The following is an 11,723-nucleotide window of genomic DNA, read 5'->3' as shown; positions in this document are numbered from 1 at the left end:
GCGGCGGTAGACAATGCCAATCAAACTCAATACCTCCCGACAACGTATTGAGAAATTGAGGCGAAAAGTCGGCTCTACCAGTTTCCGATAAAGCGATAAAGTCCAACTTATGCTCAATAGAAGCCTCAGCAAGAAACCTTCTTTTAGCCAAGTCTTTCAGACCTCTGCTATTCCAAAAGATTCCTTTCATAACTCGTCATGGAATTTTTTAGCTATTCTAATCCGCGCGCTCCTACGCACTACGGAAGCCGGGTAAATCTTCCGCTTCCATTTGCGTTTAGGCATATTAAAACTCTCCAGCTGGTCCTCACAACCAGTCTCAGAGGCGCGCACTTCAACAAAATCCACTCGCTCATCGTCCTCCTCAGGAACGAGATCCGCACACAAATTATCGAGAATCCTAACCCCCAAAGCATCAATCTCGGAGTTATTCATGGGTTTAACCGCAGCTAAGTTACGAATCATCTCAAGCACCCGCTCAGCCTCTAAATCCAATACATCATTAACCGAATTTGAAATTTCACTAACATTGTTACCTAGTGAAATTCCTAGCTTATTTGCATTATTAACAATCTCATCATTGGAAAAATGCAGAATAGAATTAGAAGTATTGACAGACATACCCGTAGTGACCTCCACATCACGAAGCTTGGTCGCCCTCATAGCGCACCGCTGCTGAATGTCGTCCACCTCCGGATAGTCCTGGAGATGGCTGCTCAACCGTCGCCCCTCAGACACCGGATCCGGGATACCACCGAACGCAATCACCTCCTCCCGAGATGCTGTACTGGGGTGCACCATGCCGGGGGACGGAGAAGCCATGGCCTCCTGCTCGGGCTCCCCCACAACCCCGGCAAAAGGGTAAACCAACGGCACCGGCGCCGCCGTCACACAAGGCCCTCGAGGCGCCACAAGAGAAGAGGCCCCCGAAGACACCGAGGCCACCTGCCCCGAGCCCCGTCCGGACCACGAGTCCAGCGCCAGCATCGCCGACCCGGAAGAAAGAAGAGAAGGTGTCTGGTCGAGCAACCTCGGCCTCCCAACTGAAGGCTCAAGCTGAACCGTCTGAAGCTCCCCCACCGCCGACCCTGTTGAGGGAAGCGCGGCCACCTGCCCCATGCCCCCACCAGCAGTAGGCATCCTCGGCTGCACCTGCACAGCCGCAGCCGCAGAGGAGTAATCCAAAGCCCCCATCCTCAGACCATCTCCCGCGCGAACGACCTCCTCCACCTCCACCCTAGCCGGGCTCGGCGACTCCCCCAACGGAGGAGACACTGGCTCCTCAAACTCCAGTGCCGGAAGCGAACGCTCAAACACGTCAGCCGACTCCACCCGATCACTCCACAGTCTCGAGGGTGCAGATGCCGGCTCGAAAGAGCTGAACCTGAGAGAAGTCGTCGGCACCGTAGAAGTAGTAACCGAACCATCCGCAGATGTCTGAGCAGCAGCACCCTGCGTGGTGGACAGCTCACATCCACTAACAGCATCTGGAGCCTCCTTAAGTGTCAAACCATCATCATCCTCGTGCAAACCAGAATTAGACCCGTTGGCCATTTCGGCAAAGATACTCACATCATCGAACTCAATAACAAGGTCATATATGTGGCCTCGATACGCCCACTTAACCACCTCCGGCACGAACTCGATGTTCAGCACACTAACCAGAACGCGAGCAATCCCGTGGGATCTAGCGAAGTCCATATCCACTTGCTCCGGTGTGCCCACCAAAACGCCCAAACTGGCAACGACTCGGGCATCCTGCAACGGCCTGGATGGAGCCCCAGAGAATCGCAACCAAACCTGTGTCAGAGGCTTGCCCGTAGGCTCAACCCTCTTCCACTCCTGAAACTCAAGCACACCATCCGTACCTGGCACCTTGCACATCCCGAAACTCAGAAGCCTCTGAAGGTCCTCAACTGTCGGAAACTCAACCCGAAACAGCTTGTCCTCCACAGTCGCAAGCTCCCACCGAAACTCCCCAGGGGCTAACTCCTTAAGCCTCTGAATAATCTGCGACTCCGAAACCTCTCCTCTAGTAATCTTAACTAACCCTGTAGTCAAACTCAACGACTCATCAGGAGCCTCTATCTTCGTTGGAGATTCAAAGAATGTAAGCTCGACACAGTACACCCCATACATCTTCAGCGATGGTGCCTGCTCTCTCAGAAGCGGACAGTCCCCCGCATCGTGTGCTGGTTTTCCACAAGTGCCACACAACTCGGCCACACACTCCGCAATAAAATGGCCCTTACCACCACATCGATAACATATCATATTCTCCTTCTTGCGCGCATATTTTGCAGCTCTGTCAGACTGAGCCCTGGAATGATCCTCTAGAGACCCAGTCACCCCTGAACCATTCCTTGGTAACTCAGCATTGGCAAGCGCCGAGACCACCTCCAAAGCCTGGCCTGTCAAAACCTGCTGCTCAGCAACCCCATCAACCGCCATCAGATCAGACACAGGCGGAGTAGGCGGTCGTGGGCGATACCGGCCCCCTCAACCCCCACGCCCACCACGGTGACCGCGGAAACCACCCCGCGGTCGGAGACCCGGGCCAGCCGCCCCTTTAACAAAACCTCCAATGGGCCCCATGAACGGGCGCTCTGCCGAGCCATCGCTCTGCCAAGCATGGCCTCGACCGCCGCCAGTCGACGAGGATCCACGGTGCTTACCAACTCCATACGCGTTGACCCCATCATCACCCCACTGACGCTGAGGTGCATTCGTAACTTGTGTCGGTGGACGTGCCTGATTCTGCCCAGGTCCAGCGCGATTTGCGGAGGCAAAGCGACAAGATGAGGTGGTGGAGCTAGCCTCGGCTGGCCAGCCAACATCCCCTGAGCGAGAGGCCGCGACGCAACACCCCGGCCTGCATTGGTCCCTACAGTAGATGGCGCCGTAGGCCACTGCCCCACCGGCACCTGCGCCGGCGGCCGCAAACCCGTCGGAGTAGGCGCCACTGGTCTGGGTCCGGGCAGCACACCGCCCGACCCGTCGCCACACCAACCGAAGCCACACCTCGACCAGCCTGCAGCGGTGCCATGCCCCCGCGGCCAGCCCCCGTCGGCGGCAACAAGGCTCCACGGCTGCTGCCCGAGTCCGTGGGAGTCGGCCCATCGCCGGCAGCCAAACCAGTGCCATGGCCACCTCCGCTGCCCTGCTGCGGCGCGGTCCCAAGGCGGCCGGCTTCCTGGTTCGCCGCCGTCCTCTTCCCCGGCGGCAAAGGAACTCCACGACCTACCATGGAGCAAAGTGGAACAATCCGTTTTGCCCTAGCCGTCCCAACCGAACGATGGCTTCGACTCAGAGAACGTGGAACCCTAACACGCGCTACGTGAAACGCAGACGATCGAGCGCACGGATCCACCTCGCCCTCGATAGCGATCGGCACTGGCCTGCTCTGGGCCTCATACCCAAGCACCTCCGACCTAGTTACCGCAACCCTCTCCGAGACCGGTTCCCTCACATCATTTCGACAAAACCCGGTCGGACCCGGGGACGATTGGGCCACATACCCATCGATCCCCGTCCCAACACGAGCCGGCCCACCACCATCCGACGGCAGCCCCTCTCGGTCCAACAAAAAATTCAAATGATGACGATGAAAATCAGCGATCCTGAGATCCTGAATAATAGGTGTTTCCAACTCTGTCGCCGCCGGCCGTGATCCGGCCATCGTCCGGCGAGGAACCTTCTTCCGTTTGACAACAACCCACGAATCCGGTTTAATAAGATCGAAAACAGTAAGATTTGGGCGATTTACCTTAGGAAGCGGTCCTTTCCATGGCTTGATCGCCGCCGACGAGGTCCTCCGGTGTACTATCCGGCGGCTCATCTCTCTCTTCTCCCCCGCCTCGAGCCCCAACCTGGCCGGATCTTGGACAAGTAGAATATCATCGATCGCCGACGCCACCTCCTTCTTCGAGTAACCGGCATTAAACCAGTCATTAACGTGGTCCGACGGCGTTGGCGACGGCGGCGATGGCGGTTCATCCACCTCTCCATCCGCGTCGTCCTCCTCCGTCCCCGCTAGCGCCCAAAACCGTCGTCCACACCGACGATCGTCGGCGTGGACAGGCAGGCTGCGTGTGGCGGCGACTCTAGTCGCCCCTCCAGTCGCCCTTCCAGTCGCCCCGTGCATCGCTTGAACATGTATCTTAGAAATGCCATGTACCCACACATGTATCTGAGTTTACACAGTAGGACGACAGATAATATTTCAAGCTATCAAAGGGGGAACATCAAATAGGAAAACCTCAATGGTTCCTTCACACATAAAGGCAAAGATCCTAAACGAACTCCTGTCAAATGAAGGAGAGGACACTACCAGAATCAGCAACTTGCCTAGTGCGTACTATTTGCCGAGTTCCTTTTATCAAAAACTTAGCAAAGCTAATGAAAGCCGAGTGCCTAAGAGCATCTCCAGCCATTCGGCCCCCCAGAGGCTTGAGATAGCGCCGCCTGATGGCGAACCGACGATAATTTCAGCGTGAGGCCGATCGGGTTCCCAGCTATCGCCCCCCAGGTCGCCCCCTAGACGCCGTTATTGAAACATAAAATCGGCCAAACAACAACTCAATTTCGTCCAAACTAGGCGATTTCATTGATGTTTGTACAAAAACTTAAAATCGCAAATTTAAAACACAAACTAAAACTACAACTACGCCTAGCCATTGCCGCCTCCCTCCTTCTACATGCCGAGGAGCCTGTAGAACCGGGTGTAGTCGCCGCCGCCGTCGCTGTCGTCGCCGTCATCATCGCCGCCGTGCTGGGTGCTGCTGCCGTCCTTGCTGGGTGCCGCCGCCGTCCCTGTTACACCCCTGACCAGTGCCGCCGATGCGCAGGGGGCTGGACGGGCCCGAGCGCTTCCTCGTCGTCGCTGTCGAGGATGACGACGCCGCACTCCTCGCGTCCATGGTGCCGAGTGGTGATCTCCTCGAAGGCCCGGCGTTGGCACTCCATCTGCTCGCGGACGTAGTCCGCCTTCGCCCACTTGAGGGCGGTCTCATCGGCGGCGGCCATGCCCTCGTGCTCCTTCTTCACAGGGAGAAAACTCGGCTCGATCTTTGGCCTGACAAGGCGGTAGGAAGAAGGAGAGGGGCGGTCACCCTCGTTGATGACGAGGGTGCCACCGCGGGTGGGGCGCCCAAATGGCATCTCCTACGGCTCCGACTTGACGGGGCGGAGCGCCGGTGAACCGGAGGAAAGAGAGCCAGAGCCCGATAAATACGAGGTCAAAGTGTCTCCATTCGCCATGGTGTCCAGGAGCTGCCGCGGCGGCGAGAAAATGAGGGGGGCGCCGGGTACTCCAGGCGCGGCATGTTGCTAGCCTCGATGTGCTCGAGGACGGCCTCGAGAGTGCAGCCTGGGACGTCCCACCATTGGCGCCGCCCCTCGGAGTTGAGGCGGCCACGAGGCTCGGCACCGTTGGTGGCGGAGATCTGTTCCTCGTGGCGCCACTCGAAGTACGCCGTCCACAGCGCGTTGCTGTTGGGGGTGTACCTCAATTGGTTTAGCTGCGGCTCCTACAGCAAAGACCGGATGCATGCGATTTCAGTGCACCGAGCAACTCAGGTGGGCGCGGGCGCCACCGGGACACCGTCGGCACTGAGCCTCCAGGTGCCCGACACCCGCATGTCCGGGGGCGCCGGGTAGTCGGCCTCGTAGAGGAGGTGCGCCTCATCTTCGTGCAGATGGCGGCGGCCGAAGCCGTTCACTGCCGCGCCATCGTGTGGGAAGCGCTCGGTCATTCTTGTCGGCGGGGGAGAGAGTGGGAGAGAGGGGCATTGGCGGAGAGAGGTGGAGAGAAGGGCGTCAGTCGCGAGAGCTTGTGCGTTCACCGGCGAGGGAGGACGTCTTTTATAGCCACTGATGGGCGGTGGGAGAGCTGCTGCCGTGTGCCGCGTGGCGGGAGCGGGAAGGACGCGCATCGCCCCGCCTTCACTGCGCCACCCGTGAGACATCAATGGAAGGCTGGCCGGCACGGTAGCGCGGCAGCCTCAACGTTGATTCCCGTGGGAACCGAGGCGATGAGGACGGCGAAGGTGGCGTGTCACTGACTCACCAGACCCACTCCTTTTCGCGCCAAAAACGTTTCCCCCGGCGCCCACGGGCGACCCCCAGCGCATCGGATTCGGCCTGTTTCCGTCGGTGCTAAATTCGGTCCTAACCGGTGAAAATTGGGCTTCTGGGGGGCGCGGCTGGGCCGATTTTTTTGCGTTGGTGACAAAAAAGGGCCTTTGGGGGCACGTTGGGGCGCGGCTGGAGATGCTCTAAGGGGGGGATCTCGGCAAAAGACCTCTTTGCTTAGTGCAACAATAGGCAAAAATATAGAACTCGGCAAATGGTTGGACAAGTGTACCTAGTTCTAGCGGTCGACGGAACATTGACGACACCCTAGTCCTTGTCGGGTTCTATACTTTTTTAGAGAAAAGGCCAATGCCCAACTTTAAATTAATAGCCATAAGGCACCAATAGTCACAAGCAACAACAGAACATGAACAACCACATAATAGCAAGAGTATCAACAAAAGAGCAAAGCAACGGCCACAACCGACAACATGGCACGCAAGCCCGAGGTAGCTCAACGGGCAAGCTAGACTATGGAACGCCGCATAGAGGTGAAACAAAATCTAGATCATCCTGGCCCGGTCCCTTCTAGATAAAGATAAAGCAGTCGTAGGAACACGATCGATGAGGGTCACGGCCGCTTCCTTGCCCACCTCCTTAATTAGAGATTTTCACTGCTGCAAAAACATGGATAATTTGATGATAACATTAGCCATCGAGCTAGGAAACATCTTTTCAATGGTAAACTAGTTTCTGGTGGTCCACAAGGCCCATCACATAGTCGAGAAGCTGAACCATAAAAGGCTTTTGGTAAGGCCCGAAAGAGTGGCCACAAGGGGATGGAGGGCAACAAAATTAGTAGGGGCCCAGGACACGCCCATCCAGTCCCTAAGAAAACTCCAGAGCAGCAAGGCCAAAGGGCAGCAGAAAAGAATATGGCCCGTGTCTTTGGGGCTCCCACATAGAGAGCAGAGGTGAGAGCTCGGCCCATGCTGCTTCTTAATTGATCCACAGGCGACAAGCAACCCCTCATAGCCTGCCACATAAAGATTCAGATTTTCGAGGACACACGAGTGGTCCAGATGGGCTTAAACTTAGACATCCTAGGACTAGAGGAAAGAACACGATAGCAGGACTTAACAGAGAAACAACCGGAAGCAGAATGGGGCCAAGAGACCACATCCTAGGCCTCTGAGAGCACGGGGAAGAGGGCAGCAAGGCGATGCCAATCCTCCAACTCTATAGGAGACATGACCCGATGAAAGCCCAGATCCCAACCCACAACCGCCACCTCTGTGATGGAGATGGAAGGAGAAGCCACAAAAGAAAACAACACATGAAACGAAAGAGCAAGGGGACCATCACCCACCCACTAGTCTAGCTAGAATCGCACCTCACAACCGTTACCAACATAGAACTTCACCAGAGATTTGAACTCATCACGCACAAGCAGGAGTTGCCGCCAGAACTGAGATCCCAGGCGACCAGGCCCAGAGCCCGGAGAAACCATAAGGGAATGGGATGCATGGAAGTACTTGGCTTTTAGGATGCGCAGCCAGAGAGTATCAGGATCAAAGTTTAAAGTCGCCACCACCATTTGAGGATCAGGCATTTGTTCATAATGTAGGTGTTTAAAATTCCCATGCCCTCAAGTCTTTAGGCTTGCAAATAAGCTTCCACTTGACAAGCCTATAGTTATTTTTGTTATCCGTTGTGTTCTAGTAGAAACCACTCCTGTGCTTATCAAACCCAACGTGAATCCCTTCCGGGGGACGATAGAAACCCATTAAGAACATCAGAAGGGACAATAAACACACATTAATCAAAGACACTCTACCAGCCGAGGAGTTATATCTGTCCCTCCATGGAAGCACCCTGTTACCCACCTTAGAAACTGAAAACAGGAAATCCTTAGCCAGAAGTTCCTGAGGGGAGATAGGGAGACCAAGGTATTTGAAAGGAAAAGCACCAAGGGAGCAGTTAAGAAGGTCAACAACTCTACGAGCCTCATCAGGCGCCGCCCCAAGAACGAGCACCTCACTTTTCAGAAAATTGATACGGAGGCCCGACATCTCTTGGAAGCAAAGGAGTAAGAATTTCAGGTTAGCCAGGCATCGATCGTCATTCTGAACCAGGATAATAGTATCATCAACGTATTGCAAGTGGGAAATCCTAGCCGGTAAGATGTGTTAGAATAGACAGGGAGGATATGACCCGCAGAGGCGGCCCAGTTAAGGATGCAGGAGAAAGCACCAGCCACGGAATTGAACAGAAGGGGAGAAATAAGGCCCCCCTGCCTAAGGCCCTTTCCATTTTTGAAATATGGCGTAACCGAGCCATTCACCGAGATAGCGGTATGGCCGCCGCTGACAAGTTGCATAATAGAACAACGCGGAGGAAGGCCCAATTAACCGAGTCATAGGATTTTTTGAAGTCCAACTTTAGCACTACCGCATTAACACCATTAGAATTGATATCATGAATAATCTCATGTAGACTGACAAAACCATCAAGAATGAGGCGGCCTTTGATAAAGGTAGATTGTTGGTGGCCAATCACCTTATGAGCCACCGGAGAGAAGCCGTTAGCAAAGCCCTTAGAGGGGAATTTGGTGATATTATTGATAAGAGCAATTGGTCTAAAGAGTTTGATCGAATCCAGTCCTTTAACTTTCGGGAGAAGAGAAATAACTGCATAATTAAATCTAGAGATATCAACTATACCCAGGCTATTGCTCCCCGCCTCCCCGGCAACGGCGCCAGAAAAAGGTCTTGATAACCCACAAGTGTAGGGGATCATTTATAGCCTTCTTCGATAAATAAGAGTGTCGAACCCAACGAGGAGCTAAAGGTAGAACAAATATTCCCTCAAGTTCTATCGACCACCGATACAACTCTACACACACTTGATATTTGCTTTACCTAAAACAAGTATGAAACTATTTTGCAAGAATAAAACTATGAGTACTTTGCAAGAATAAAACTATGAATAAATTGCAAGGTAATAAAAGTGGATAGCTTTTGTCAACAAGAAAGTCATTTGTCCCTAGGCAATCGATAACAAGTACCAGTAACCATTCTTGCAATTTTATATGAGGGAGAGGCATGAGCTAACATACTTTCTCTACTTGGATCATATGCACTTATGATTGGACCCCTAGCAAGCATCCACAACTACTAAAGATCATTAAGGCCGCGAAACCCAACCATAGTAAGTATCAAGTCCTCTTTACTCCCGTACACCATAACCCACTTATCCGCATTTAGGCTGCTGTTACCCCCGCAACACCGACAATAAGAAAACCATGAACATATTGCAACACCCTACATCGGGGGTCCCTAACTTTTGCGCGAGACGAAGGGCACTGTAGGACAACACCATAAATAAAATATACAATCATACCAATGAAGATCACGATTAACCCATAGGACAAAATGGATCTACTCAAACATCATAGGATAGCCAAATATCATTGGGGAATAATATATGTAGTTGAGCACTATGTTTAAGTAGAGATTACAGCGGGGATAAGAGGTGTTACACCGCTGCATAGAGGGGGAGAGAGTTGGTGTTGACGGTAGCAAGATTGTTGATGTAGATCGCCGTCACGATCCTTGCCCCGGCGGCACTCCGGCGCCACCAGGAGAGAGGGGGAGAGAGCCCCCTCCTTCTTCTTCTTCCATGGCCTCCCCCCTAGATGGGAGGAGACTCCCCCTCTGGTCCATGGCCTCCATGGTGGGGGAGGGGAGGGAGCCCCTTCGAGATTGGATCTCCCACTCTGTTTTCTTCTGTTATGCGTTTTCCAGATCTGGCCAAAAACCGTTTCTTATATTCCGGGAGATAGTAACTCCGATTGTGTTGAAATTTTAACATGATTTTTTCGGATATAAGATTCCTTGTGCCCAAAGTAGAACTCCAACCGACATACGAGGTGGGCATAAGACACCTGGGCGTGCCTGGGCCCCCAGGTGCGCCCTGGTGGGTTGTGGTCACTATGGGCCCCCTCTTTTGATGATTCCAACTCCCAAAAATCAGAAATATTCCAAAATAATTCTCCGTAAAATTTTATTGCATTTGGACTTTGTTTGATATGGATTTTCTATGAAAAAAGCATGCAACAAACAGGAACTGGCACTGGGCACTGGATCAATATGTTAGTCCAAATAAATCATATAAAATGTTGTCAAAAGTGTATAAAATTGTATAATATTGGCATGAAACAATCAAAATTTATAGATACAACGGAGATGTATCAACATCCCCAAGCTTAATTCCTGCTCGTCCTCGAGTAGGTAAATGAAAAAAAGATAATTTTTGATGTGGAATGCTACCTAGCATAAACTTGATCATATATCTAATCATGGCATGAATATTAAGACATAAGTGATTCAAAGCAATAGTCTATAATTTGATATAAAGACATTAATACTCGGGCATCCCAACAAACAATCATGTCTTTCAAAATATCAATGCTAAATAAATCTATCCCTAAAAAATCATATAATATTGTCATGCTTTATCTTCTTAACACAAAGTATTTATCATGCACAACCGCGATGCCAAGCCGAGCAATTGGTTCATACTTTTTAACACATTTTAGCTTTTTCAACTCCCACGCAATGCATGAGCGCAAGCCATGGATATAGCACTATAGGTGGAATAGAGTATGATGATAGGGATAAATATAGAGAAGACAAAAAATTAAGAAAGTCTCACATCGACGCGGCTAACCAACGGGCCATGGAGATGCCCATCAATTGATATCAACATGAGGAGCAGGGATTGCCATGCAACGGATGCACTAAGAGCTATAAGTGTATGAAAGCTCAATATGAAAACTAAGTGGGTGTGCATCCAACTTGCTTGCTCATGAAGACCTCGGGCATTTGAGGAAGCCCATCATGAGAATATACAAGCCAAGTTCTATAATGAAAAATTCCCACTAGTATATGAAAGTGACTAAATAGGAGATTCTCTATATGAAAAACATGGTGCTACTTTGAAGCACAAGTGTGGTAAAAGATAGTAACAATGCCCCTTCTATTTTTTCCTTTTTTCTCTCATTGTCCGGAGTCTCATCCTGACTTGTGGGGGAATCATAGTCTCCATCATCCTTTCCTCACTGGGATATGCTCTAATAATGAATAATGATGATCATCACACTTCTATTTACTTATAACTCAAAATAAATAAAAATTACAACTCGATATCTAGAACAAAATCTGACTCTATATGAATGCCTCTGGCAGTGTACCATGATGTGCAATGATCTAGCATAACAATGATATCAAAAAAAGGACATGCCATGGAAATATCATGCTATCTATCTTACGATCATTGAAAGCAATATGAAAATGAATACTCAAGTCATTAAAACAGAGGTGGTGCAAGTTGCATGGCAATATATCTCGGAATGGCCATGGAAATGCCATAATAGGTAGGTATGTCTATCTAAGTTTAGTTGATTTAGATAACGTGATCACTTAGATGATTAGAGGGATGTCTATCTAAGTGGGAGTTGTTAAGTAATATGATTAATTAAACTTTAATTTGTCATGAACTTAGTACCTGATAGTATTTTGCATGTCTATGCTATTGTAGATCAATGGCCTGTGCTACCGTTCCTTTGAATTTTAATGCGTTCCTAGAGT

The sequence above is a fragment of the Triticum dicoccoides genome, chromosome 4B (genome assembly GCF_002162155.2).
Source record: "Triticum dicoccoides isolate Atlit2015 ecotype Zavitan chromosome 4B, WEW_v2.0, whole genome shotgun sequence".
Lineage (NCBI taxonomy): Eukaryota > Viridiplantae > Streptophyta > Magnoliopsida > Poales > Poaceae > Triticum > Triticum dicoccoides.
This window is presented reverse-complemented; position numbering follows the sequence as displayed.